General features: G+C 37.6%; 1 protein-coding gene across 1 annotated transcript in view; it reads right to left on the reverse strand.

Annotated features, from left to right (window-relative positions):
- lrrc4ca (leucine rich repeat containing 4C, genome duplicate a) overlaps positions 1–23,749 on the reverse strand; it is a 182,865-nt gene that overhangs the window by 116,100 nt on the left and 43,016 nt on the right. The window contains exon 2 of the mRNA XM_059335029.1: positions 14,198–14,273. The gene's annotated coding sequence lies outside the window, so the exon portion shown is untranslated. The remainder of the gene's footprint in view (positions 1–14,197; positions 14,274–23,749) is intronic.

Consider the following 23,749-nt stretch of genomic DNA (forward strand, 5'->3'; position numbering starts at 1 on the left):
CAAACTGCTCATTGTGTTTACCAAATGAGTTTGTCTTAATTAAGAGGGAAGAAAGCTAATATAAATACAGAGCTACTTAAGCTGAAAAAAAAAAAAAAAAAAGAATCAACATGACTCATACAAAATAGCTGTATTCTGATAAATTCACGGTGCAGATGCCTGTTTTTATCTCATATTTGTATTAAATATTGACATGGGAATAATGCCATCTTCAAATATGTGTTTCTGTATCATCAGTTTTTTTTAACCAATTATTACTGCAGATTACTCATGCCATATTATTAGAGCATTGAAAAGGAAAAGGTATAACACTGCAGCAATGCAGCATATTACCTTTAAAGGTCACTTTTCACTAACTCCTCGATCAGATAGCAATATAATTGTTCCATTCTAACCTTTATTGTTTATGTAGATCAAACCTGGAACCTTAAACCTATCATGGTATAAATGTATGCACTGTCCAGCCAAATGTAAATTGTGGTGCATTGGAATATTGGCATAAGAAAAGTGAATATGTTTGGGTTTTTATGTTTTATATAAGAAGCAACGACAACATCAAACAGTTTCTTATGCCTGTTTTGCTTTTTCATGTCTTTTTTTCCCCCCCGTTTGGTAGTGAATCTGTAAACCGTGATTGAAACCTGTAATCATGTGCAGATATGCAGTTCCAGTCGAGATAAGTACCCCTCTGAGACTACAGCTACCACAGTAATTTGAGCAAACAAGCAATTTGATCAAAGATGTCGGTAACTTAACAGTGTGAAACTGCTTAGATTGCGGATGACAATCTCTGCTGTGTCGTTTTCATCGTTTCACAAAACAATATGCAAAAACAAAGAATGTGGAAATGCATATTTCCTTAATGAAATTGCATTATTTTAAGGGACATCATCTTGCTCAGAATTGATTTTTAGATATTAGTCGACGGATGCAAGAGCTGGGATCACACACACATTAGGTGGATTTAAAACAATTTAAAACCCTGCTGGTACTACTGAGAAAATTAAGCTGGATAACCAATGTGTGAATTTTAATCCATATCCTACGGGAGAAGAATATTTCAGACAGTGACTGATGACATTAGAGATTAGTACATTTCCCAAACTGAGGTGTCTGCTGCAGTGAGGCTGAGGTTCCTGCCCACTAATCTAACATTGGAGATCAGTTATACTGAGGATATTTTATTCAGTAAATCTAATATCAGAACAATACCTCGTCTGCTGATTTAGAAACACAATTAACCTTGGTCACAAGAAACTTAAATACAGCTTAAATGTCCCTGGCACAAATCCAGCCCAGCCCAGTGACTCTGTAGAGATCTGTAGCATTATAATACCAAATCTTGTCTGGGATTTACAGCTCATACTCAGAGGACTTTCAGAGTTAGCTTAAGTAGTTAGGGTTGGGGATAATTTAGCCCAATAAACCTTGAATTCTATTACAGCAGTGGAAATGGTGGAAATCGTATATTTCAATGTTTATTTGCCTCGATGCTCAAAAAGTACACCCTGCGGCATAAAAAAAGAAAGAAAAAAGGAAAAACAGGTCACAGCCATGCATCTGAAATACATGAGGAATGCATCATGAAGCAATTTTCTCCTGCATGTGTTCGTGTAGGTGAGGGGGATTAAAGTGTGTTACTTGAATGATGAGTACATCTCTCCACTGCCAGCTTCTTAAAAATGCAAACATTTCTGCAAAAGGGACCTAATACAAAGCTACAGTATGAGCCCGGCTGGCAAAACAAGGCCCCACGGTCACCTCCAGACAAATCTTGATAAACTGTCTTTCTTGTTCAACATCAGCACTCCATTATTCATTTGTTTAACCACAACAAGGATCACCGTTTCATCCTGTGATGAGGAAGGAAGGAGCTTTCATAATTGCTTGTTTTAATGGGAAAGGAGATGGGTGTTCTTCCTGCCTTAGCAGTGCCTTCTAAACACCTGGGCCCTGCCGAGAACAGCCGAGCCTTTGATCTGGGCTCTGGAGAGAGCCTTTCTTTTTCAGCAGAAATATGGATTAGCATCAAAATGAACAGAGGGAGCCATTCGGATGGATAAGTATGTTATACATGGAGAGGGTAGGATCGAGAGAGACAAACAAACAGAAAACCTATTGAAATATTTGTTCAACTGTTACAAAACTATGAGAACAGGTGACATTATCCATTTACACCCACCTGGTGAGTCACAAAGGAGAGACATGCTTTTCCTTAGTCTCCATTGTACTCAGTGATGGAAACAGCAGAAACACACACTGGTCACCCCACAAGACCATTATCCTCAACACAAAAGTTAAGCTGCTACATAAGGTTTAATTAGACTCAGACCGGCCTTTATGGTTATAGGTCCCTTTTCTGCCTAGGAAATATGAGTCCTATGAGATAGGGTTGCTGAAATATACTGGTTACTATGGTGGTATGAAAACTGGAAGCTGTCATATTGTGTATACATTTGCAAATTTGTTGGAAAAAAACGTTTTTAATTTATTTTCAAAAAGGGGCGCTTTTTAATTTCAATTTTTATAAAAATGGTAAAACATTTGTGAAAACAAAAAACACTGTCATTATATCTGATAATAATTATAATACCACTACTAAAATAACAACAACAACAATAATAATAAAGTGTTACTGTAAAATAAGTACATAATAATATACAAAAAAATAAAAATCAATAAAAATAAAATAAAATAACTGTGTAATACTGTATACCATTATGCCCGATAATGGTTATCAACCATGAAAATGTCATACCATCACAAAAAATCTAGCTTAATAAGCCAATATCAAGCAGTAATGCTGCTTTCAGACACTAAAAGCAGCATTACTGTGTTTATCTTATGACCTATATTAGACAGTAAGGGCCCTCAGTACATTTCATGTTTTTTCATAAATAAATTACATAAAGTAAAATTATTTTACACAAAAAGATTTCCCCAAATCCCAGGCAAACAGGAGGCAATCCTCTTGAAACAGACATCACATAAGCCCTGAGCAAGACCCTTGAAGTGCAGCAGGGGTCCCAGAAAAGCAATTTCTCCCTTGACATCACCAACATCACTAACACTGTGTGTGCACTGCTCTCATATTCATATACTCTGGTCTCTCAAAATTCTAATAAATGGCATCACATGTAAGAAAAAGACTCCCATGTTATTACATTAGACCAACAAATTGCACTACGCTTCCAGTTATTTGTTTTAGCAGAATTGAGATAACAAAACATGAAATATATACTAATGTACTAAAGGAAAAAAGATGCAATATGTACAGCTAGGCATTTTTGTCTGAATCAAACAGTAAATTCATAGTCCTCTATTGTGCAATACATTATACATAGGATAAGGATGTAGATGAAGCTTTTCATGCTCAGATAAGAACCAATCAGACCTCAATCAGATTCCACCAAGGCTCGGATGATCTAATGCTGACATGTGAGAGTAAATCACACCTAAGATATAGAGCTGCAGCACAAAGACGCTCTGTATGTTTGCACAGGTTTATGAAAGCTGCAGTTTTTAGACGATAGGGCAAACGGCGCAATTGACAAATGGGATTAACATGCTGTTTACTGGACATCTCCATCATGTCTAACCATGTGATTTCTCATGAAAGTGTTGACTGATGTAAGTAGCTGATAGAAATTCCTCTATGCACATTTTGCACTTTGCATAATGAATAGAATTTATAGGGGAAAAACGTAAATATCGTATTGGTAAAATTAGAGTTACAAACTTTACCTGACACTCCGACTGTGCTCAGCATGTGAGAGTGATGATAGCGATGGATATACTTCATCTAACAATTTAGTTCAAGACTGCATGGTGATATTAAGGTGATTCACTCACTGTTGCTGATTACCTAAGTGAAGTAAAGTGCAAGGCCTCTTAAAATCAACATACTTCTATTTACAATCAATCCAAAGGGACACAAAATGTCTCAATAAGCCATGGGTTATGGAGGCTCTTTATGCTGAGCTCACTGACCATGAGCAATTTGCTCTTGAGAAATACAAATCATTTATATTTCACACAAGCAGGACTGCACAACTGCTTGTGGTATGAACCTATCAAAACCTTTCATAATAAAGGGATCTCTTTCAAGGTAAGGCAAAATAAAGCCTGCGTCCCTCTTAATGCTTTTATTGCTTTTCAGCCAAACCCAGCTGAAGATATTTACTTAACCTCTCATTCACAGGGCTAATGGGTGACCACTCAGATAGAAGTGTGTTTGTATGTGTTGCAATTGGCTATTCACACAGTAACATTGTGAATGAAGATGTTTGTGGAGGTTAAGGCACCAAACATACTTGGTTTAGGTTTAAGAAAACACATTGTGGTTTGGGGTCAAATAAGCACATTTGCTACGTTACTTCACTTCCATACATTATTACTTGCGCAATTATGCACATTACATAGAACATGACATATTTGCGTTAGTTACATGTACACAGGTAATAAAAAAAAAAAAAATTAACATTGACTTTTTAGTTTTACATTGGCCTCAAACAGTGGTGTTGTTGGTCAGATTTCTCGGTTTGTTTGACCCATCCAAACTTAGGCCTGGGCCGATAATCAGTAAATCAATTAATCGCACGATAAATTAAATGAACTCAATAATTTTGCCGGCCTCGATATATCGCCATGCGCATGCGTGTTTGTTTTCCTCGTCTGTTGCCTCCAAGCAGGCTGGATGACAAGAGGGTTCACTCTGTGCTCGATCTCAGCACCTGGGCGCTTTTGTTCCATAGCAGAATGAGCGGAGTGAACCCTCCTGTCAGTCATCCAGTCTCTTTGTCTCTGTGGGGAAGGCTGGGCCGCTAGCATTGGCTACACACAGAGTGCAGCAGGTGAGCCTCGTGCGGAGCAACGCCAGGAAAAAAGATGATTGCAAAGCCAAATGCCACAGCCCCGGTGTGGGAATATGTCGGTTTCAAACCGAATGAAAAAGGTGAGCCCATCAACACACGGACGAGCCTGTATGCCGAATTTATTCAAAAGTGGTGGCAACAAAAAAAGCCACCACAACAAACTTGCATGCCCATCTAAAGCAGAACCACCCGACCCAGTTTTCCCAGCTGGGGAAAAAAACTGCACCTGGAGATGCAGAGCCTTCGTCCCGACAGTCAACACTGGTCGACAAAGTAAATATAAACGCTGTGCGCTCACAGAAAGTGGAGTTTGCTACATCGCAAAATAAATGCTGCCCTTTAAAAAAAAAAAAAAAAAAAATGTTTGTTTTATTTATTTAGGATATTTAAACGTTCTTAAAATTACAATGGTAAAAACACTGAGAAATAAAAGTGTATTGTATTTGAAAGGGTGTGCATTATTATGATATATTATCATGTTAATAAATAATAATATAATAATTATTCATTAAAACAATAATATCGTTTATCGGCAATAATTTGTGGGACAATATATCGTCCAGCAAAATTTGTTATCGTCCCAGGCCTATCCAAACTGTGGACTTTGTCACTCTTTATACTATGATACTACGTCATCCAAACTGTGGACTTTGTCACTCTTTATACTATGATACTACGTCATCCAAACTGTGGACTTTGTCACTCTTTAAACTATGATACTACGTCACTGGTCTAAAAACCTAATTTCACTGACTGAAGTCTTTGACCAACATGACTCAACAAATTTTCAAAATCTAATAGATTTCAGGTTCTTAAACTAGTAAACCTAACAAACAGTTTGACCTGCAGTGCACTCTGTCAGATGTGCTGCAGAGTGGGAGCGGTGCACGCTTGGTAATGGCATGTCAGTATTGCTGTTTGTTCTATATAGCTCTGACTTTAGGTCCTGCCAACTTCGAAAGTTCTTCATGAGTTCTTTATTGCCTATTGAGGCACACACACAGCGGTGAGGGGAATGAGCGGTGGGGGGTCGAGAAGACTTATCTACAAGTCAACATTAGGGAGATAAAAGATCTTGTAGGTTTCCAACGAAGCTGATAGTCAGGACACCTATCACCCTCTAGAGAGAGGACGTAGAGATAGCGCAGCAGGGTAGGAGGCTCATGTCCTTCAGCGTCCGCAGCACACTTCTCTACTTGTTCAATCAGTCTGTTGTGGCAAGTGCACTGCTCTTTGTGATGGTGTGGAGAGGTGGCAGGAAAACAAAACAAAAAAAACAATGAAAAAGACAGACTACAGAGGCAAGCTCTGTGAAACTGATGCAGGACTGAAGCACCTTCAGCCTTTGAATTCATAACCTCACTGTGCATCATAGAGTGCTTTAGATTGCAACTGTCTCATCTCCAATTACGTGTTCTGCATATAACTCAGTATGCCTTGATGCCTAGAATGACTGAACTCTTTTTTTCATACATATGGTAACTTCATCTGGGGTGCTTGAGGCCATTTTTATTGTGAACTGACTGTTATAATTACATTTTAGTCTTTATTAAACCTCTTCTCACTTTGCACTGGACATAAGTCGTAAGTGACATCATCAGATTGCCTTTATTTATCGAGTAAATTTCAGATTATGTATTTTTGTGCTTTTTATTTAAAAGGGAAAAAAAGACACAGAATCTAATCTCACAAATTTTACCAACTTGGATTATTATAGGATTCCACTTTTCCAAAGAAAGACAAGTTTAATCCATCGTTAATAATATAATAACCCGAGAGACAATCTCATCCCAACCCCCTGCAGAGCATCCTCCTTGTTGTACATGTTTGTGAAGTTTTTCCCATGTTTTACTCATTCCAAACATTCTTGCAAAGCCTTGAAAAGCAAAACGAAAAAGAAACCCTCCAAAACTAATCAATATGAGCAATAGAGGAAGATGGAGACCAATAGCGGGTTAATGCTCTGTGGATCTGGTGCTGTTTCAGCGCACAGTGTGCTCACTGTGGGTTACATACACATTAATGAGAGTGTGTTTGTTGGAGGAAAGAGTTTCACATTGATTGGGGCTGCTGGGGATGTAGTGAAACAGGAAAAAAAAGGATAGCATATGCTGCCGATAGTAATGCCTTTTCTGCTTCCAAAAAAAAGTCTGTTCACATGCATATATGGATGTGGAGGAAAATGTATATGTACATGTTCTGTCACATTGGAATAAACAGGACAGATATGTTAGAGAAAGTCAGAGATAGCCTTATATTTTGACTAAAAGTAAAATCACTGCATGCATGAATGTATCACAGTTCCTCTGTTAAAGATCATCTGAATATTATCTGTGAACATGAAGAACAATAGCCCACAGCGAGACAACCAAACACTGTAACCTGGAAATGAATTGGGAGCATTAAATGAGACAAAATATGGCATTCTCCCCAACTAACATACTGTGGAATAGCTCTTTAGAGCAGCTTGAAAACAATACGAGTTTAGTACTCAGTTGTCTGGTGAAGGTGACTGCAGGAGCCCCTCAGGTGCTGTCTGGTGATAATAACTTTTTTTTTGTGCGTTAGTCATTGTCTGGTCTCTGGGGAGCTGCGGCTGATATTCATAAATGCTCCATAAAAGCAGAAGTCATATGCCGCCTTACAACATATATACGTCCCTTTCTTGCATATGAACATATGTGGAACTAAAATGTAATTATTTTCCGATCAACATTAACTGCTCTGACTGCCACACAAGCCTCAGCAAACAAGTGAAATTAGCTTAGTGCTTCTCAAAAGTTTTACATGTGTGTCACATTTAATCGTGGTATGAATCCAAAATACTGTATGTCCACTGTGCAATCATAATTTCTATGCAAAGCTAAGTAGCTCTCAGATACAAACAACCGAGCGACTACTCTTGGAGTTGCTCGCCGACTGTACCATTTCATGAAATAATGAATAAAAATAAAAATGTATTTATTATTAAAATGGTACTACTAAAAATGGAAACATAATTAATTAAATAAATATATACATTGTAGAAGTAAGGTTATAGGAACATTATTGCTTGTATTATGCCTTAGACTGAGGTTCCTCCAAAGCAAACAGAAATATACAAGTATAATATATAAAAATATAAAAGATATAAGAAATATATATATGAAATAGAATATTAGCATAGTTTTGCTAATATATCTGTGCAACTCAAACATTTGGTAATTCTTGCTAATGGCTTTTCGATGTCAGTGTAAAAAAATGAACATATCTTGTTGATCAGAATCCTTATATTTCCAATAGCACCTTGAAGGCAACCTCACATGAATGGTTTAAAGAGGCCCTCTGGAGTTTTCTGGTAAACAGCCAAAGATTTACACTCCAAAAGGCATCAAGCTTAAAAAAAATATATGTTTCCTTCAAAAAATGTTGGCTAAAAGTCGGTTGGCAAATGTTTTTATGTTAAATATTTCTACATCCAGGATTGTTTCTGTCCATATTCATACATTCATCTAACAATCTTCTTCTTCAAGGCCTTTACATTTTATTATCATTACTGCAGGTCAGTGTGCTCATGTGAATTCATTGGCAGGACTGTGTAACGTGTCATCAGCATGCTTGCATGAGACATAAACAAAACAGACATTGATTAAACTACTACTGCTAAACTACTAGAAGTCAAAACCCTCCACATGGAGCCTTTAGGGTAACAATGTGAGGTTTATCATAAACTTCTATAAAAAGCCTGGAAAGAAAAAAATACTGGTCTCATGAGATGTGATGAACTTCTGACCCTGCACACAAATACTGTATGTTCTGTCTGCAACAGAATTGTACACTACATGGGCTCCCGTACAAATCCTACTCCAGATGGCCTGTCCTTTTTCTGGCCTCGCTGGCTCTTTTGGCTTTTTTCCCTGCAGGAAACCTGCAGTGGCCTCAGTAGAGGTGAAGCAACAATTAGCCAATCCCTGCACATTATCTCAGCTGTTAAGTGTAACTGACTGAAATGATATAACACAAGGTAAAAAATTTAAAAAAAATTAAAAATGAAAAAAAAAAGTGTTTAGATGTGGGGTTCTTGAAAGAAATCACAGCCATTTGTTTGGTTTGTTCTTTCTGCCAGGAGGCAGACCGAGATGTGCAATGGGAATATGAGCTCTGACTAGACAGTCATGAGAACCAGTGAAGCGTCCAAACTCAATAGAGATTGGCCCAAGAAATACCAAACCCAACATACAGACATGTGGCGCAGACTGGCTGCCATAGACAGCTTACTGAAAGCTAGCCCCAAAAAAAGGTTAAGGTTAAGGTTAAACTCTTTTTTTCCCCTACAGATACGTCAAAGTTTATGGTTAAAGTTTCCATCTGTTTTTTCCGATGGATGAAAAAAAACAAATCCATACAAAATCATCCAAAAAACTCTTTTGCAAGTTGAGTGTCTGGGGTTGAAAATGTTCAAATGCCCTTTTGCATTCAAAGTGAGTTTATTTATAACACCTTCTTTGAAAATGACTTCTTAGGCTCTTACAGAGTGACACATTATTGATGCTTAATTTGAAAATTGGTTGAGAAGAAAAGGGTGGGGGAAAAGCACATAAAGGAATTTGAAGTGAGATAAATTACAGTGCCAAAGTGTTAAAATGTGGTATTTAGGAATGTATAAATGAAATGTTGAATGACAAAAATTAATAATGTCTTCTTTTTATCTTTGCAGTTTCAATGTAAAAACACAAATGGTGTGTATATACTGAATATTATGCATGCAGAGTGCAATGTCAGTGCAGGAATAATTTTGGGTTGACTCAAATAACACAGACACTGGTAACATGCTATCTGTGTGTGGAATGCTTCTCACGTTTGCCCTAAATTCAGGTCTGTAAAAAGGATAGGACATTGAGGAACAACAAAAAAGGACACACTAATAATTCTGCTGTAACAATAGTACAAAAATGCTTAAAGTGTGCTAATATTTTCTCTAATGTTGTATTAAGATAACCTTAAGATCCCGTTTAGCCCAGATAATAGAGCTCCTACAGGAAGTAATGCATTTCAATAAACATTTCAAAAAACCTGAGGAATTGGTGGTATCTCTGAAAATAATCACATACCGTATTCATGCCTCTATTTATTTCCCTTCAGAGATTTATGTACAAGATAACATCAAGGCCTTTGCACATTGATAAAATACATCTTAACAAAAATAAAGGTAACATCTTATTCAGTACAGCTCTTAAGGGCATAAATATGCTCATCATTTTAACAGCCCCCAGAACTGCAGTGCCGCCTACACTATAGGATCAGTGCCACAAAGGACCAATTGATCTATCTTCTAATTATTACCTTAAGATGTTCCGTGTGCAGCATCATACCAGTATCCAATCAAATCCAATTAACACTGGTGGCCCCCTCCAGAAAAGTGCATTGTGGAGGGATTACGCAGCTATTTGTGCTAGTCTGATTAATGGCCGCAGTAATTAATGCTGAAGGGGTCTGTCCGAGTGCCTCAGTGTTGAGGAGCATACAGCAGTGAGCCAGCTGCAGCAAACGAAGCTCACACCCACACATGCACACACACACACCAAACACCTGGATCCTCTCATGTGCACATATGTTGCACACAATATGAGGCTTTTTTGGGAAAGTTTTGTGCATCTATACATTTGGATAATTACAGCGCTATATGCAAAAGTCTGTTCCATATGCGGCGACTTTGTAAATATACAGGAAAGGATAGAATTACCGCCTTATGGTTGTATGTCTCTGCCAACCAGTTAAGTTGTAGTTTACAGCCATGTCTGTCCAGGCTCATATAAAAATGTTCAGGATGTTAATCATAAGCTAATTTGAATACTTAAAAAAAGTAAATACAACTCATTGGGGTGACACATGCCACCACACATACCTTATCAGGGTAGCTTATTGGAGAGCTTCAAATGCAATTTCCTAGTCGTTTTCAAGTTTTTTGTTCTGCTTTTTTAGCATGCTTTGTGCAGCAAATTAATCAAATTTTGATACCAGTCAGTTCATATACAGTGGGCATGCACCGTAACATATACCACTATAAAAATAATGACTGGAGGCTTAAATCAGCCGTCCTACTAACACAGACTTCACCAGGTAGACACACAGCTGACAATCTTGCAACTTAACTAGTCAGGGACATAATGTATGCACCAGAATTGCTGTGCAACAGCACAAGTCCACAGCTGTACACAGATGTGGAACACAGAAACTGTGGCTGTGCTCGGATAGGGGGATTCAGACTCAGTTGCTCCCTTTTAGAAATTTGTTGGAAATCTAGAGTAATTAGCATGAATTCTTGAGTTGTGGCCAAAGAAACTTGACCTTGACGTTGCACTTGGACCTTGTGTCCAAGAGCATGTTTGTACCAAATTTGAAGAAATTCCTTCCAGGTGTCCCTGAATTTTCATGGTCACGAGAATAAAACATGCATAAGTATGGAGAACCCGACAGTCGCAATGGCAGAGACATAAAAAAAATAAAAAAGATGGATCGACAAATCAAGGCTGTATATAGTCAGGGCTGTAAATGCTGTATCACTGATTCTCATTTTCTTATTCTTTTCAATAATAAAGCCTCACATTTTTACCCACCTTTTATCTAAAAGAGGCATTTGAGTACTCAATGTACTCAATGCACACTCATCCAGCATGAACACAGTCGGAGAGACAGAGACAGAGTGGAGGAGGCACACTGAGTGAAAGACTAGAACAGATGCGGAATGACAGTTGCAGAACTGAGCTAAATTGAGTTAGAGAACCCTTCTCCGTTCAAATCAGCAGCATGTACTTTGACTTCCTGTTTCATAAGATGCTCAAAATGTGCATATAATTAAAGCAACAACAATAGTGTACAGTTTGTGTATATCCAGCCGGTAGCTCTAGAAACATGTTGGACTAAAGGTTTCTTGCAAAACGACATGTATCTTTTTTATAATTCAGAAAAAGGCCAAGTTATAAACAGTTATACAATATCAAATGTGACCCTAATTTAAAAGCATGAAAAATAGAATGTAAATGTGAAGGCATACACTCCTGACCTGCATCTACAGCTACTATCATTAATTTATGCTCTTAAATGTTACTGTACTGCTAGCTATGTCGCTTTTACTGTCACAACTATACGATTCAGGAAACAGGAAAATCCGCAACAGACACTCCACTGGAGACCTGTCAAGCAGACATACTGTAATGTATAATTGAAGTATACCAATCCAAATAATTCATAAAGCAATCTACTTGCAACATCCGCTTCCAGAGATAACAATCCTCAGCATCTTCAGCACAGAATTATCACAGGTGGTTGAAGGCCTTAAACCTAATCTTCAGGATGTGACATGCAAATTTGAAGGCTCTTCCTTTGCTTCACTCAGTGTGCATCTATCAGTCTATTTCAACATCAAATGTTCTTTATCGTGCAATGTTATCTCATATTTCAAAGGCTGTGGTTGATGTGGCATGACTCCAGCCTGATAAGAGCACAAACACCTGCTTGCTCTGCAGGCGTGCTGCTTGGAGAGCCCTTTATATTGGCTTTGGATTGCTTTGCTGGAATATAAGGTTTAATCTCTCTGTTTTTCACCTGCCTTTCCAAATCCTCTCCATGTCTTTTTTCCTCACACTGATGCGTAGTAATTTTCCGTAAATTGTAGCACAAAGGACTATGAAAAGCCTTGCAAACACTTTGTGAAAATTGCTTTGACTTTATGCAAGTTTTCATGTGTCCTTTAGTCCTTTTATTTATTTAATTCTCTTGCATCTTTATGAGTCTTTGAATGGATGTTTATGTGCATGCATGTGTGCGCGTGCACGTACACTGACTGACTTTTAAAGTAGTACAAACTAATATCAGTACATTCTGTTTCGCTCTGTAGGTTAACCACCACAACAGAGAAATTCACAATTCATGAGGTGCAAATACTCAATTCTCAGTATTCTCTGAAGGCCATTTGAAGGGGAGGTGAAATGACTCATGAATGATGAATACAAACCTGTTCCCAAAATAAAATGGTAATCAATGCTGTAGATGTCTGTTGAACTCATGGAGAATGTAACACATGCAATGCTTCTGTAGTCTTTTGTAACTGCACATTCTTAATATGGAATATACATATTCACAATTTTTGGACATTTTGTGGACATTAGGGCATATATATAAGACATCAACAGTCAACAGTTTTACCTACCCTTTAATTATTCTACACTTATCTAAATCAGAAAATGCCACAAAATACAGCCATGCACAGTTTTTAAAATGTATAGCTGCAGTTGCACAGCATGGTATTTGGTAACAGAGAGGGATAAAGAAAAATGTATTATCATTTCTCTATAGATGATTGTGGTAAGGGTTGATAACAATCATGGCAAATCATATCCATGCAAACCAGTCAAGAGAGGGTTTATAGTATATCTGAAATATATACATGCACCCAGTCACCAAAATACCAAAGCAGGTGAAGAATAAAAACTTGCTGCGCCTCAGGAAAGTCTTGCTGTCAGCAGCAAAAAGCTCTACAATGTGTGTAATTCAAAAATAGAACCTCCAATCAAGCACTGCTCTCACCCTGCTCTACAGTATTTGGGTTCAGATTAAAACAATTACTCCCTAACACTGCATTATATTTAGGTTGACTTTGGCGACTGAGAAAGTAAATCTTGTATATCATGAATTCTTTGTGTTACACGCGTCACCTTTCTCAGAATGTGCTGTCAAAAATAGATGTACTGCACTTAATAAAACAGAAAAAGATTGATGTCTTTGCATAGGCTGATGATGAAACAATGGGCCCCTGGGTACAGACGCGTAAAAGCCCTCTCCTAAATTCACAGGGCCCCTTAGACAGAGCTTCTTATGCAGTTGTTTTGCACTCTCATTTTGGATTTCTCCCGGTAGAGCTGAAAGGCTCATATTGCATGGAGTACCCAGCTTCTCTACAGTCCTATATATATTCATGGGGAAAAATTCTTATTTGAAATGTATCATTCAAAGTGAATGTTTAGAATGGGGTTCTGTTATTCTGTTATGAATGACTAAGCCATTTGATAATGCAACAATAAATGCACTATTAAAGGTGCTGCAAACATTAGCAGCAAACAGCTATTGTAATGATTCAGTGAAGTTACGGTCTGTGTGTTGTGTCTGTGTTGAGACATATCGAGGCAAAACCGGTTCAGAATCTGAACCACAGATATGCTCTGAATGTTGCTCACAGTACCCGTAATAAAGAAGTCTGTACGTAGAGGCCCTGCCTAAAGCAGGTAGCTCGTTGTGCACCCATGTGCTTATGTCAGCAAAATCAAATTCTGAATGGATCAACTCACCGTTCAGAACTTCAGATGTCATTGTCATCATTGGTAGTCCAAATCAATTTGCGTCTGATCTTTCTACTTCACGGACCTACAAAAACGGGAAAAAATAAGTATTACTGTAAATAACAAATGCACATAACAGGCATTGATGAGTAATCTTTTGATACAGGATGCAGTTCATTTTTAAAATGAAAGATAAAAATAATAACTACATTTAAGAGATATACACATAATGTATGTTATAGGTATGTAGACATGTTACATATATGTAAATCCTCTACAGTTATATCTTGTATAGCTTATACAATAACTGTATTGTTAGATATTCCCTTTGAGACTGGATGAGGTTTTCACATCTAAACTGTATGAAGAAAAGCTTAAAAATGCAGCATTGATCCATCATTACACATTCACATCTAACTCATTTATAGAGCTGACATATCACAGCACAACAAAAACTTATTTCATTTGAATTGGTTTCGTTCAATTGAAATCTGATGGACATTAGGCACACTGTGGCCACATTAAGCCTCAATGCAATCAAGGCAGTGATAGTTTTGTTGTTGGTCTGGCTGGAAATTGGCAGTAATAAGGAAGTTTAAAGACATGCAGTGGAGACTATTGACGTCCCAGGCCTTTGAGACCAGCCAATAGATTTTTTTTCACTCGATTACCAACTCCAGTTGCCAATCTGCCATAATTATTAAGGCTGTCTAGTCTTTACAGGCGCCATAGAATACAAATGAAGTGGACTCTGCAGCAACAGTCATCACGTGGCAACCAACTTTGTACAAGAACCATAAGAGTAAACTTTCTTAAATGACAAACATCCCTGCTTTAAAGTAATCATGTATGTGCATGCAGTGCATTGCAGTAACACCTACATTTTTTCAAGCACATCTCCACCCACACAAACTGCATTCATACATTGAGAAAGACAAGAAAACACACACACAAACACAGTGTATGTAGAAATATTTCCTCGCTACTGCATGTGTAGGCTTAATGATGAGATAGTACAAGGCAGAGAGCGAATGCGTTCAGTTTGACATGTTTTATTATTCCTGCATTATGCAACCATTGCTAAATGTCATGTAAATGCTTCAATGAATTTCAATTTACCATCAAGCCACTAAGCTCCAATTTGTACTTTGAGTTGATAAAGTGAAATTGAGGGATGAGAAAAAGTGGCTCAGTAGAGAGAGGAGACTGCATGGGACACTTCCCTGAGAGTAGTATTATCCAACCATGAATGCAGAATGTCACTGGCAGTAAGGGAAAAAAGTCATTTGTCAGCTGTATCAAGACTCTGAGGGTAATTAATGTAGAAACAGCAGTATTGTGATTCGCCTTGCTGAACAAGTAGGAGATAGGAAGTGTCCAAGTGCGTGGTGATTAAACATTAAAACAGTCACAGCAGTTCAGGAAACAAAATCTGCATCTGTAAGTGCTTTGGGCTGACAATCCCAAAGTTCATCATAATTTCATCTGCTGAAATCCAAGTTCACAACTGAGTACATTTAACCTTATTATTTGACTTCACTTAACCAAAGACACTGACAAATGTTGAGCAGAAGCAAGCTGCAAAGTAAATATCCCTATCAGACCCACTCACTGAGTAACCACACAGTCTTGCACTAGACACGAGAGGTTTACTGACATACTGAGTCATGTTAAGCTGTATATGTACTGCATGTGAGATTTTAAAGTAACAATTTGTAAGATATGGCGATATTTTTAGTTTAGATTTTTAAAAAAAGCAAAAGCAATGCAGGATAAAGCAGAAGAGAGCCAGGCTGGGCTAAGAGTGGCCCCACATAAACCTGCCAACAACCACTCTTTAGTCAACAAGCTAGACACTATAAGACCGTTGATTATTAACCTCTGCATAGATAGCATTATTTTTGGTGATATCAGACCAGGCTGCATGAAAGCGTGCTTGAATAGAGTGGCAGCAGGCCACATCGCCCCCAAACCCAACTCTGCATCATATCCGCCTGTGACTCCTCTCTGCTGGGATGTTGGTCTCTGTGCCTCAGCTGAGGGAGCAATCTCTGCCAGGACTGAGCTGGACTTTCAGGGAACCTGTCCTCAGAATATCAGTTCAAGTGAAATATGGGGACAAAGTTTATTGTATGTCTAACTGCATCCAAGTTTTCTAAGTGTTATCATTGTTTTTAATAAATCATACAAGTCTTGCGTAATGTAAAAAGCTGCTCCCTATGTTTTGGAGCATGTGGCCAGCAATTACAAACTGCCCCTTTAACCTTTTATCAGGCAAAGAACCATATTTGGTAACTTCAGTGGATATCCAAAATGGTAATATTTTGAGAAAAAGGTTGCAAATTTACTAGATTAAAGTGGCAAATCTACAAGAAAAAAAGTTGCAGATTTAAGAGAATTAAAGTGGCAAATCTGTGCGAAAAAAGTCACAGATTTACGAGAAAAAAGTCGGAAAAAAGCAGCTTTTTTCTCGCAGATTCACCATTTTAAATCTCATAAATCTGTGCATTTTTTCTCGTAGATTTGCCATTTTAATCTTGTAAACTTTTTTCTCAAAATATTACCCCCCTCTACACATTCCACAGTCCACATTCTGACTGTATGTAATATCCTCCAATATTCTCTAGGGTTGAAATTTGGAATTTGCAAGAATTTCAATGAGTGCCCTATTAAGGGTTAAGTAATGATTAAAACAAAACTAACTAAAATGTTATTGTCGTACAAAAATAACTGTCTTAATGTTTCAATCAGTGTATTTGTATCTTCCAAATATACTTAAATGAGATGTTTAAATAAGATAAAGTAAAGGTTTTGAATGATTAAATATCATCTTTGCCGTTTTTTAATGGGCCCCTCTGATTAAACACTGCCCCTCCTTGGCCCCCACAGTAACGCTGGTCTAGAACCGCCACTGACATCACAATCATTTCATGTAAAGAGGTTAAAAATATTTTTTCCAACTTCATGAGCAACCGTGTATATAGTAGGAAATGTATCTAGAGAACATACATAAAGATGTTGTATTCATGAAAAATAACGTCATGACGAATTTCAAATATCTGTTAAATGACATACTGAGCATTTCCTTCATGATTAATTCCTGATTGATTAACTCTGGCACTATGAATATCTACTATTAAGGGGGAATCAAACTAGAGTTGAGTTGTGTATGAAACTATAACTGCATGTTGATGGATCACAAATGAAAGACAACAGGATAAAGGACTGAAAAAACAGTGTGGTATATTTAGTAAGAAATGTCTGTAATTTCCTCCCGAACAAACATTGACAAAAATTGTGTTGACTTGAATGGTTTCAAAAGTATTTCTTCTTGAATTGGTTATGTCAGCAAGAGTAACATGAAGTATGCTCTTTTCTTTTGGAGAGAAATAAGGAAGAGGCCAGACTCTAAATCTGGATGTGTGATACTCAACCCTGAACCCCAATAGAACTTCGAAAGACTTCAAAATCAATTTGATGAATCAAGAATGAAGTTAAGCAGCACTCATGTTGAAAGGTTTTTGGAAAGTTAGATTTCACATAAAGCTTCCCATCTCTGTATCTCAAGTAAACATCTTTGTGGTTCACATAAAAAAAATGGCATTCATCAGCGGGTTAAGAAAAGGTCAGAAGTATTACGGCTTGGGTTTGACTCATTTGACTGTCTTTCATTAGAGCCGACAAGCTTTGCCATAAAAGCAGTGCCAGCTGGCCACTGTCTGCTACCTGGCTGTTCATTTTACTGTCATTTCATCCCAGACACTAAATGAGCACAATGAGATGAATTTCAGTAACAGCAATTACTGAGGAACAATTAGTCCAATTAGAGGATGAAATATTTGGCATGGCTAAATGTAAGTGGAAAATGATACCAAGCTCAATTGCAGAAATATTGTAGCCACATAACAGAAAAAAGATTAACTCTGCTGCATATTTAGAGATTATAGGTTGATTTAAGAGTTCTAATCATTTTATACTTGAAGTGAAGCAACAAGGGTATAAGATCAGAGTATTCATCCATGAAATAGTTATTAAGCATTACACAATAGCATTGTGTGTTATAAACTTGTTTTCACTATGGAGGACAAACTGCATTGTCTTTATTGGTTGTCATTAGGCTTATTCATTACCACTACATGCTTAACCTCAACCTCAATCCTTAACCCTTTAGTCTAAAGCGTAAAATGTGAAGATTTATGTTGTGGGCACCTGTTTTTTTGTCTCCAGAATGGGACTTGAGTCCATATAATGTGACTGTGAAGAAGACTTGTGTCGTGTTGTATTTAAATTTAAAATTCACTAAATCACTCTTCTTAAGAAGGAGCTTTTTTTTAAAAAGAAAAAAAAAAGAAAATAATATTTCTATCATCCAGTGTATCTAAAAGAAATACATGGATTAGTTTGTGTTTAAGAGAAGGGAATGGCCATAGATTAGTTGTAATTCTGGCAGAGTTGCTTGCATGGTCACCTTGTGGGATTTACAGCTAAACTCAAAAATACACCCACACTTGTTATTTTTGCATTGAGTTTGATGATCAAATTGCAAAGCCTGTTTCCCATGGGTCGGAGTAAAAATAATTCTAGTCTCAGTTGTTCCTCCTCTTACTGTTTATAGATGGTCACAAAGCCTTTTCAATATATGTTATTCGGTTCAACAGAGATATATTGTAATTGTGTGCTGTCGGCATAGGTCTTCAAATAATCTACATCACCTAAGGAAAGTGTGTATTTAGTGGAAAATAATGGATTTTTCAAAATGATTTAGCATTTGTGCCTAATTTTAGAATAAAACTTTAACATAATCCCTTGTAAAAAAAAAAAAAAAGAAGTCACACTTTCATTAAGTTTGTGGGCCTTCAAGTATAGAAAGGCAAAATCACTGACCTAATTGGACTATATGGCAATTGCCTTTCATTGCTTTAGGGCATATGAAGTTAAAGCATTTCTTCAAAATGAGCAGAGTCAATGTTGGAAATGAGGCCCTCTTTCTTTGTATGCAAGTCATTCGTATGCAAGAACCAAGTTGTTAATGTACCGTACAAGGTGGTTTCACAGAAGCAGAGATGTCTGGGAAGAATGTGGAATGTTTTGGCATGAATGTAAAACAAAATAATGAAACCAAGAATAAAAGTTTGACAAAAATCCGACAACTTGTGAAGGCTGTAGTCATGGTAAGGTGGTGATTCATACTGGAATGAAAGCCTGGGGCTGTCAGCAACAGACTTTTACATTAAATTTTTTTTAAACCAGGTGTGTCTGGATGTGTATTCTCAACACAAAGATTCATCTATCTCACCGTGAGATTATACACGGCATTGCACTGCATTTAAGAAAACGTGAAAGTTTCAACTTCTGATGTCAACTCTTACAGTATGGTCAGCAACAGAGGAAAGTTGGTGTTTTACAGGACTGTGAATGGAGTTTCCGGCTCTGAGTAGTCCTACCACCACTGGGACACTTGTGCACCATTTCCTCCTTCAGGCCCTGATATTTCTCCAGCATCTCATATTCCGTCTTGTTGATGTTGCTGAGCCACACGGGACTGCCACTTCCATCATCACTGTTTTCTTTCCTTCTCCATTACCACAATGTCTGCTTGGTTGGCCAGTACTTGTTTATCTGTCTGGATCAGCAGCTCCCACAGGGTCTTCTCCTGTTCTTTTTCTCAACCAGGGGCTGACTTGGCTCCTAATTGCGATATATAGAGCTATCATAGATAAGGTGTAGGCTGATACTGCTGCTCTAATAAGTATATACAAATTCCAAAGGAGTGGTCAAGCCTGCAGAGCCTCTAAGAAAGCTTCACTGTTGCTTATAGAACAGCATGTGGTCTTTGTATCGAGTATATTTGCTTTCACATTGGCTCTAGCATATTCAAATGACATGCTGACTCAACGAGGAGCTGCCATTCTAGTGAGGAATAGGAAAGCATATGAGCCACAACAGCACATTATATGTTATGCTAAGAACAAGCAGGGAAATCATGGGAAATGGAGAACAGAGGGAGTTAATGCTGGTGTGACGGAGGTATTTTTAGAGACATTGTGCACATGAACATCCATCACTGATTCTCACTCTGGGAATGGTGGAAGACATGGTGGAAGAGAAAATGGAGACAGGAGCAAAAAAAGGGTTATTTTCTGTCAGAGGAGGCATGTGCTCTTCCCAAAATGAATTTCATCTCATATACATGCGTAAATCTCGTCAGCCCCCATCACTCTCTTGGCGGGAAAAGCCGTTCAGAGAGACAGCTGAGATAAATCAGCGTGTGGGGCCCGATGTAGCCTGTGTGGGCTGGGACAGAGATGAAGCCACTGCAAGCGGCCTCTGGCTTTAATGATGTGCAGTGAGCCAGTGGAGGCGTGTAAATCTGCAGCTGGCATCTCATTCTCTGCAGCCTCAATTCCTCCCAAACCTGTGAGATATCTCTGTCAAAGTCACCTCTGTGCACCTGTGTCAGGTTCAAGTGTAACAATCTCTGCAGTAGGTTAAGGAGATACAGTAACAGATTCTGCAGACGGACAGAAATTGCTGCCCCAAGTTGCGACCTCACACAGATTCATGAATAAATTATGTAATATTGCTACTACAAATTTATACTAAATAAAAAAAACCTGCATTAGAGGAATAATGGAGAACAGCTTTTCATGCATTGCTTAAATAAGTTAATCTAGTCTCATCTAGGGAACAGTAAGGGTGTGGTATTTCACTGAATCATAACCAACCACATAAACTCAGAATGCATTTATCAAAGTTACAATCAAAAGAAGCTATAAATATGCTTTCCTCTGAAGGTAAACACACTCACTTTAATCAAAACAAATGATGAAAATGATGATGTAGCAGACACACTAATGTAATCAGGATTGTCATCACCAAATCCTAATGAAGTCATTAATCAAACTAAGGGGTCACATCTCTCCAATAGGAGATATGCTTTTGTGATTGTTTATTGAAGCTTTTGCAAAATTTTGCTACCAGTGATCAATTAGGTCACACGGGCAAATGTCAATATTCCATTGCTGCAATCAGCTATAAGAGATTTGTTTGTAGATTGGACAGTAATTAAATGTTGGAGGTCATTGATTTGTCAACATGAGAACACAGCACAGGACATAGGATTATTATGGTAAAAATATGGACCAGGAAACAATGCCATTAGCAGCTTTTAAATCATCGACAAGAGAAGACATAAGACCCATACATGTTAATCAATCTGCCTATAATGTATTACTACGTTGTGACCCACTTTCCCACTTTGGGTCATGGAAGGATTGGAAGATTTCCAAGCATGAACTGGGTGGAAGGCGAGGAAACATCATTAACAGGTAGGCGGTCTGTTGCAGGGAGGGAATATTGACAGATGGGACAGTTCTCCCCCAAAGAAGACCACATAAGTCACCTGTACGGCGCTTATTAAGACCCATATTTACGTTTATTGTAAAGCGACACCTTCTAGTGGCCGGAGAAATGAGGTCAGGAAGGAAGAAGTCAGGTAAAAAAGTCTAATATACACCACCAGGGTTTGAACCAGGAGACAGCTGTTTGTGTCCCGATTGAAACCAAAAGTCAACGTTGAGTTATTTTAACTTTACTGCAAATAACATAACTATGAAGTCTTACTATGTCATGTACTTGCATACGGCAGCGAAGTAATGTAACAAACATACTTATTTGAAGCCAAACTATTCCTACTACTTTTCCTTAACCCCACCAAGTGGTTTTGGTGCCTAAACCAAGTCAAATGTATTGTATTCATGGGTAGAAACAAATTATCTTTCTGGTCATTTGGGTTGGATAACTTGCTGTGTACAGACAAATATATATTTACTCTCATTTCATATCTATCGGCTGCTTAGAGTCTCCATTTGATCTGCATGTATTTGAACAGCAGGATGAAAGACATACAAACATGGAGGAGAGCTGGACACCACTTCAAAAACTTACAACTGAGTAAAGCTGAGTTTTACTTTTTATTTTGACACCACGTCTTGTTGCTTTCAACACAAGCTTACAGTGTTAAAGGGCGCTATTAAATGTTTCATCTTAAACCCGGCTGTTCTAATCAGAATAACAGCAGCATTGGTTGTTTGAATGCATAAAATAATTTGTGTTCACATCCGACAAGCAACCTCTTGCAGTTGTGTGAACAAGGGCCAATTTGTGTAGGTAGACAAAGTGTAGGTAGTGTGACAATATTACTCCATAATAATAAAAAAAGGGAGAACATCAGTATGTAAAGTGAAAAGCATTTTGCTTTTTAAGTATTATTTTGTTTTAGTTTGGGCAATTTCCATGTAAAAAATTAAAGCAATGAAGACTGTCCTCACCCAAAAACAGTCACGGTTTATCCGTGCAACTGCTTTTTACGACATTATTTTGTTGTTAGGGAATTATGATGGGGGTAAAGGAGGAAGTCAGGTAACGTAGTATAAAGAGTGACACAAACGCAGGGATTTCAGCAAGAAGACAGTTTTTTGTGTCCAATGTGAAACTAAAAGTTGAAAGGTTGAGTAATTTTAACTTATTGTACGTAACTATGTTCGGACATAACCACATCATTTACCACATCTTTATCTCATGCATGACTATGTCACATTCTTATTTTAACCCAAACAATGATCTTTTCCTAAACTTAACCAAGTAGTTCGATTTCACAACTTTAACCAAGTGTTTAAAACAGCTTTACAGCAGAAATACAGTACAGGCCAAAAGTTTGGACACACCTTCTCATTCAATGCGTTTCCTTTATTTTCATGACTATTTACATTGTAGATTCATCAAAACTATTAATGAACACATGTGGAATTATGTACTTAACAAAAAAGTGTGAAATAACTGAAAACATGTCTTACATTCTAGTAAGCAAAGGGTGGCTACTTTGAGGAATCTAAAATACGAGACATGTTTCAGTTATTTCACACTTTTTTTGTTAAGTACATAATTCCATATGTGTTCATTCATAGTTTTGATGCCTTCAGTGAGAATCTACAATGTAAATAGTCATGAAAATAAAGAAAACGCATTGAATGAGAAGGTGCGTGTCCAAACTTTTGGCCTGTACTGTATATGTATATGTATGTATAACATGTATAGAATGTGTAAAGAATGCATGTATGTCTTATTTTTATATAGTCTTTATTCTGTCTTCTATATCTATTTGCCTGTATCTTGAGCTGCTGTGAGACTAAATTCCCCCTCTGCGGGATAAATAAAGTCTTATCTCCACAGGATCGGGTCAAAGGACTGTTTAAAACTGCGAGCCAATCAAACTCTGGCAAGAGCCATATGGAGGCAGTCCTGGCTCTGGTTAAATTTTTTCTGAGTGTCATGTACAGCACCTTTACAGTGTTTAGAAACTACATACTGTGAGTAGAAGTACACATTTATCGATCCTCCTCACAAATCGGATGATAGAGTAGGTTGAATGGTGGAATCTGGTGCTTTTGAGAGAACATAGCGGGATAAATAAGCACAACATTGACCTTGCTTTTATACAAGGTCTTGGGAGTATAAATTAAGCTTTAATGCTTTTTTTTTGCTCTTAAAGATTTTATGATT

This window comes from Centropristis striata, chromosome 6 (assembly GCF_030273125.1).
Source record: "Centropristis striata isolate RG_2023a ecotype Rhode Island chromosome 6, C.striata_1.0, whole genome shotgun sequence".
In the NCBI taxonomy this organism is placed as follows: Eukaryota; Metazoa; Chordata; class Actinopteri; order Perciformes; family Serranidae; genus Centropristis; species Centropristis striata.